Here is a 6689-nt window from a genome sequence, read left to right on the forward strand (position 1 = left end):
CATAGGGGAAATAATTAATAAAACTATTGAAAGAACAAATATTAATACAAGTATAATAAATCGATTAAGATACCGTTCGGATCCTATATACTGCCCACTGTAATAAATTACCATTCTAGAAATATAAAGTACAAATCTTATAAATATAAATGACATTCAATCAAATAGAAGAGTCATAACGATTTTATTTCTATTAAAAGAGATAACTTCTCACTCAATAAATACACTATATCTATTAATTAAAAAGTTCAAACCTATAAGAAGTAAAAAAATACTCATTCTACTTAAAAGAGTAAAACTAGTCACACAAATTGAGAAAGGTCAAACCATGGCCTAAGGGTAATAAACCTTCTTTAGTTCCACAAACTAAAATTTTATTATAAACTACTCAAGCACCTATAGCCATAGAAATCTCGGCCCGGCAAAAAAGATTAATAAATTTAAAGGTAATCAGTGTAACATCAATAATAAATACTCTCGTACACTTCCTCCTCAACAAGAATATAAATTAGAATAAGGCATTCCGTGTTGAGTATATGAATATAAATACAGTCTATAAGCGGCTCTAAAAAAAGATAGTAAGGCCAATCCTAACATACTCAACCAAGATCAACCAACAATTCTATTTAATAGACTAATTTCTCCTAATAAATTTAATGTTGGTGGTGCCGCCATATTAGCAATTCTTAATAAAAATCATCAAAGCCCTAGACTCGGCATAAAAGATAATATTCCCCGATTAATTAACAGTCTTCGGCTCCCTAAACGCTCATAAGAAATATTTGCAAGACAAAATAAACCCGAAGAACATAGACCATGGGCAATTATTAGTGTAAGAGCACCTCTAAATCCTCATAATCCCATTGTTAATAATCCTATTAACACTAACCCTATATGAGCAACAGAAGAATAAGCAATTAAAGACTTTACATCAACCTGCCGTAAGCACACTAATCTAACCGATCAAATACCTACAACTCTAATACCAAACCAAATTAAATTTATACTTACAGCTACATTCTCTATAAAATATAGAATACGCAACAATCCATACCCTCCTAATTTCAATAAAACCCCCGCCAAAATTATTGAACCACTTACGGGCGCCTCAACATGTGCCTTAGGTAATCAAAGATGAACCAGAAATATAGGTATTTTAATTAAAAAAGCAACAACTAAAGCAAAATACCATATATAATATGTAATTCCCAAATCTATTACACTTCTCATATTAATTATTAATAAACTACCCTTAACATACTCTAAATAAAAAATACCAATCAAAAGTGGCAGCGAAGCAAATAGGGTATAAAACAACAAGTATATACCTGCCTGCACTCGTTCGGGTTGATAACCTCAGCCCAAAATTAAAAATAATGTAGGGATTAATGAGCCTTCAAAAAAAAAATAAAACATAAATAATCTAGAGGAAGAAAATCTCAAATAGAGTAACACAAGTAATAATAAAACTAAACTAATAAAACTCGTACTATAAAATGAACTTCTTAACACCCCCTCTCTAGCCATAATTATAAGAATAACAATTCAAATACTCAATAGAATCAATGAATATCTCAAACTATCTCTTCATAGGTAATAGCCTACCTCCCAAGGAACTATTCCCATACTATTTCTTATTATAAATAAAAAACAAATTCTAATAAGACAAAACTGAACAACTCACCATAATTTAAAATTAAAGCCCAAAGGTATTAAAAACAACATAAACATTAAATATTTTAGCATCGTAATACAACTAAAGAATTTAAATAATCACCTCCATGGGTTCGAACAATAGATACTAAAATTGATAAACCTAGACTACCCTCACAAACACTAAAAGTTAAAAATAATAAACAAAAATAATTTTCAACATATAAGCTACCCAAAGAATAAGACAAAAGTAAAAAACTTATCAACACGATAAACTCAAGTCTTAATAAAACTATTAATAAATGCTTACGTTGAATAACAAAACAAGCTATTCCTAAAATAACTAGAAAGCAAGAAAACAAAATAAATAATATTTTCATAAGCTTTTATAGTTTAATTAAAACGTTGGTCTTGTAAACCATTAATGAATAAAAATTCTAAAAGCATCAAGAGAAAGTACAAACTTATCTTTAGTCCCCAAAACTAATATTTTTATAAACTACCTCTTGAAATTAAAATAACCTGAATATTACTTATAATTTTAGTAGTTTTAAGATTTATTCTAATTCAAATATCCCACCCCCTATCAATAGGACTAATACTCATTGTCAACACTATTACTACTTGCTTAACTATCTCAACTATAAGAGAATCTCCTTGATTTTCTTACATTCTCTTCTTAGTTTTTCTAGGGGGCATATTAGTTCTATTTATTTATGTTACAAGACTAGCATCAAATGAAATATTTACCTTAACACCTAATCTTTTCCTACTAATTTTCCTAGTTCCATTGCTCCTAATTGTTATAATAATTATCGACCCCCTTCTACTACCAAATATAATTTCATTACCAGATCCACATCACTATACAACTAATTATCAAGAAATTCCTGGCATAAAATTTTATATAACATCAATCCTAATGAATACTATTATATTAGCAACATACTTATTTATTACATTAATTGCAGTGGTAAAAATTACTTCATTATATCAAGGTCCCCTTCGGCCTTCTAAATCATATGTCAACACCAATTCGCTTACATCACCCGCTTTTTAAAATTGCTAACAACGCCTTAGTAGATCTTCCAGCTCCTATTAACATCTCGTATTGATGAAATTTTGGCTCTCTTCTCGGCTTATGTTTAATTATTCAAATTGCCACAGGTCTATTCCTAGCAATACATTACGTATCAAGTATTGAATTAGCCTTCAATAGAGTAATTCATATCTGTCGAGATGTAAATTTTGGCTGGCTTTTACGCACCTTACATGCTAATGGAGCATCATTTTTCTTCATTTGCCTTTACTTACATGTCGGCCGAGGAATATACTATGGCTCTTATCTTTATCTCCATACTTGAAGAGTAGGGGTTGCTATTCTACTTTTAGTAATAGCAACTGCCTTTGTAGGCTATGTACTGCCTTGAGGTCAAATATCTTTCTGAGGTGCTACAGTCATTACAAATTTATTATCAGCTATCCCTTACCTAGGAACAATGCTAGTACAATGAATTTGGGGAGGCTTCGCCGTAGATAATGCCACTTTAAATCGATTCTTTGCTTTCCATTTTCTCTTACCCTTCATTGTAGCCGCTATATCAATAGTACATCTCCTATTCCTTCATCAAACAGGATCTAACAACCCCTTGGCCTTAATAGAAATCAAGACAAAATTCCCTTTCACCCTTACTTTTCAACTAAGGACACTATTGGCTTTCTAACTATAATAACAGCTTTAATATTACTCACCCTCTGAAATCCCTATATACTCGGAGATCCTGAAAACTTCACCCCCGCCAACCCTCTAGTTACACCAGTACATATTCAACCAGAATGATACTTCTTATTTGCTTACGCTATTCTTCGCTCCATTCCTAATAAACTTGGAGGAGTTATTGCTTTAGTAATATCAATCCTCATTTTAATAATTATGCCTTTCTTCCATACCAGAAAAATACGAGGCTTACAATTCTATCCCATTAATCAAATTATATTCTGAATTATAGTTAGCACAGTAATCCTTTTAACTTGAATTGGAGCCCGCCCAGTAGAAGATCCTTATATCTTAACAGGCCAAATTCTCACAGTTATTTACTTCGCTTATTTCCTGTTTGTACCTTACCTCTCCTCTTTATGAGATTTCTTACTAAATAAGACTTAGTTCTTTGGCTGAGGATAAGCATATGTTTTGAAAACATACAACAGAGCAAAGCTCTAAGAACTTATTCTCAATTTAATACACTTAAATTAAAAGAGAAATAAAAAGAAGCTTTATGCCCCCTAAAAATAAAAGATAATTAAGAGATAGAGGCAAAAAGCACTTTCAAGCAAGATATATTAATTTATCATACCGAAATCGAGGTAATGTTCCTCGTACTCAAATAAACCCAAAAGAAATAAATACTACCTTACAAAAAAACAAAATAGAAAAAATATCATGCCCCAGAAACAAGATACTAAATAAAGTTCTTATAAATAAAATACTAGCATATTCGGCCATAAAAATAAGAGCAAATCCTCCCGCTCTATATTCAATATTAAACCCAGAAACAAGCTCTGACTCACCTTCCGCGAAATCAAAAGGAGTACGGTTAGTTTCAGCTAAGCAAGAAGCAAATCAAACCAATGCCAAAGGAAACGTAATTCATAAAAATCATAACTCTTCTTGATAATAACCAAAACTCAACAGTCTGTATCTTTCAGCCAAAAATACAAAAGATAACAAAATTAATGCCAAGCTAACTTCATAAGAAATAGTTTGCGCTACTGCTCGAAGACCTCCCAACAAAGAGTATGAAGAATTAGAAGACCAACCAGCAATTATTACAGTATACACACCCATACTTGTACAACACAAAAAAAATAACAAACCTAAAGAAAAAGTCAACATAACACTTAAATAAGGAATTCTTAATCATACTAACAAAGACAAAAATAAACTAAAAACAGGGGCTAGATAATAAGGATAGTAGTTAGATATAGTAGGAAATACTTGCTCCTTAGTAAATAACTTAATTGCATCTGCAAAAGGTTGAGGTAAACCACAAATACCTACCTTATTAGGACCTCGCCGAATCTGAATATAGCCTAAAACCTTTCGTTCTAATAAAGTCAAAAATGCAACCCCAATTAAAACACAAATAATTAAAATCAGGTAAGAAATCACACCTATAACATAATCATAATACATTATTACCTGGACTCAATTCATCCATTCTTAGATCCTAAATCTAATGCACTTATCTGCCAAAGTAATAACCATTATTTTTATTCTCTAACAATAAATATTATTAGTACTTGGTCCTTTCGTACTAAAGTACTACTTCCTAACTAAAGGATAGAAACCGATCTGGCTCACGCCGATCTGAACTCAGATCATGTAAGATTTTAAAGGTCGAACAGACCTATGCACTAAGCTTCTGCACCTAGACAAAATCTTAATCCAACATCGAGGTCGCAATCTCTCTTGTCGATATGAACTCTCAAAAAAAATTACGCTGTTATCCCTGAGGTAACTTAGTCTATTAATCATTAATAAAGGATCACAGAAATACTTAAAAGTAATTATATTAAGAAGAGTTTATTTTACCTTCTCGTCGCCCCAACGCAATAGTCAAATAGCAAATTTATTCATTATCAACTACAAAAATTAATATTTAAATATAAAGATCTACAGGGTCTTATCGTCCTCCTAAATCATTTAAGCCTTTTCACTCAAAAGTAAAATTCAATATTACAAATAAAGACAGTCTTCCACTCGTCCAACCTTTCATACAAGCCCACAATTAAAGGACTAATGATTATGCTACCTTCGCACGGTCAAAATACCGCGGCCGTTTAAAACCTCACTGGGCAGGTCAGACCTTTTATTTTAACAAAAGGACATGTTTTTGATAAACAGGCGGAGGAAATTTTTGCCGAATTCCTTTAATTATTCTCACCAATATACTAATAACACCATTATAAATTGTCTTAATTAATTTAAAACAATAGTACAATAATAAATTAAATGCAATAAAATATAATAAATACCTCAAATAAGTTATAACAAAATTACAAATGATGGCTACTTCTAAGCCCACATCTTTCACCTAATATAAAACCACATTATAAATAAACAAAAGTAAAGAGCAAATCCCCCTTACTGTTACTCACAGCAAAACTATAATGAACCAACCTCACAACAAGCCTAACTGTGGCTGAATTAAATTCAATTCTTGTACAACCAGATATAATAGAAACCGAAAGGCATCTCACCACTAAAATAAAATTCATAAATAATATGCCACCTACAATATAATAATACTTTAGCTCTTTCCATTTCGGGAAATAATTATATAATAATATTATTCAGTGTCCCCTGATACAAAAGGTACAACATCTCATGTTTTCTTCCTTCAAAAAAAATTTCATCTATTTAAACATTCCCTTACGGTACTAATTAACTATAATACTAACAAATTAACTCTATACCCTATACAATAACATCAATTAAAGTTGATTCACTTAATCTTAATAAAAATACACATATATAATAAGTGTCTCCTTCAATCAAAATAATCTGAATTGCACAGAAACCTCCTCGATGTAAACGAATAGCTCAACTAACAAGCTCTATTTTGCTATTAATTCAATCTAGGTGCACCTTCCGGTACACCCACTATGTTACGACTTATCTCACCTAGACAAATGAGAGCGACGGGCGATGTGTACATATTTTAGAGCCATACTCATAATAGTAACATAACTAACATTACATTCAAATCCACCTTCATTTAAATAATTTCATAATAAAATCCGTATAAACATTCTATTGTAATCCATCTCCTCTTACTGATAAGCTGCACCTTGACCTGAAGTCTTCCTCAATAAAGGTAATGAAGGTCCTTGACCTCTCCCTAATACCTTCAACTACGGCGGTATACAAACTGCCGACAACAGTAAGTAAAATATATCGTGGATTGTCGATTACGGGACAGATTCCTCTGAACAGCCTAAAATACCGTCAAATCCTTTGAGTTTCAAGAACATAA

General features: G+C 31.4%; 2 pseudogenes; one reads left to right on the forward strand and one right to left on the reverse strand.

The window, feature by feature from the left end:
• Window positions 1–396: 396 nt before the first annotated feature.
• Window positions 397–1746, reverse strand: LOC145671454 (NADH-ubiquinone oxidoreductase chain 4 pseudogene; annotated as a pseudogene).
• Window positions 1747–1781: 35 nt separating this feature from the next.
• Window positions 1782–2932, forward strand: LOC145671455 (NADH-ubiquinone oxidoreductase chain 6 pseudogene; annotated as a pseudogene).
• The last annotated feature ends 3757 nt before the right edge of the window (window positions 2933–6689 follow it).

Source organism: Thermobia domestica, chromosome 15 (genome assembly GCF_964235325.1).
Source record: "Thermobia domestica chromosome 15, izTheDome1.hap1.1, whole genome shotgun sequence".
Taxonomy (NCBI): domain Eukaryota; kingdom Metazoa; phylum Arthropoda; class Insecta; order Zygentoma; family Lepismatidae; genus Thermobia; species Thermobia domestica.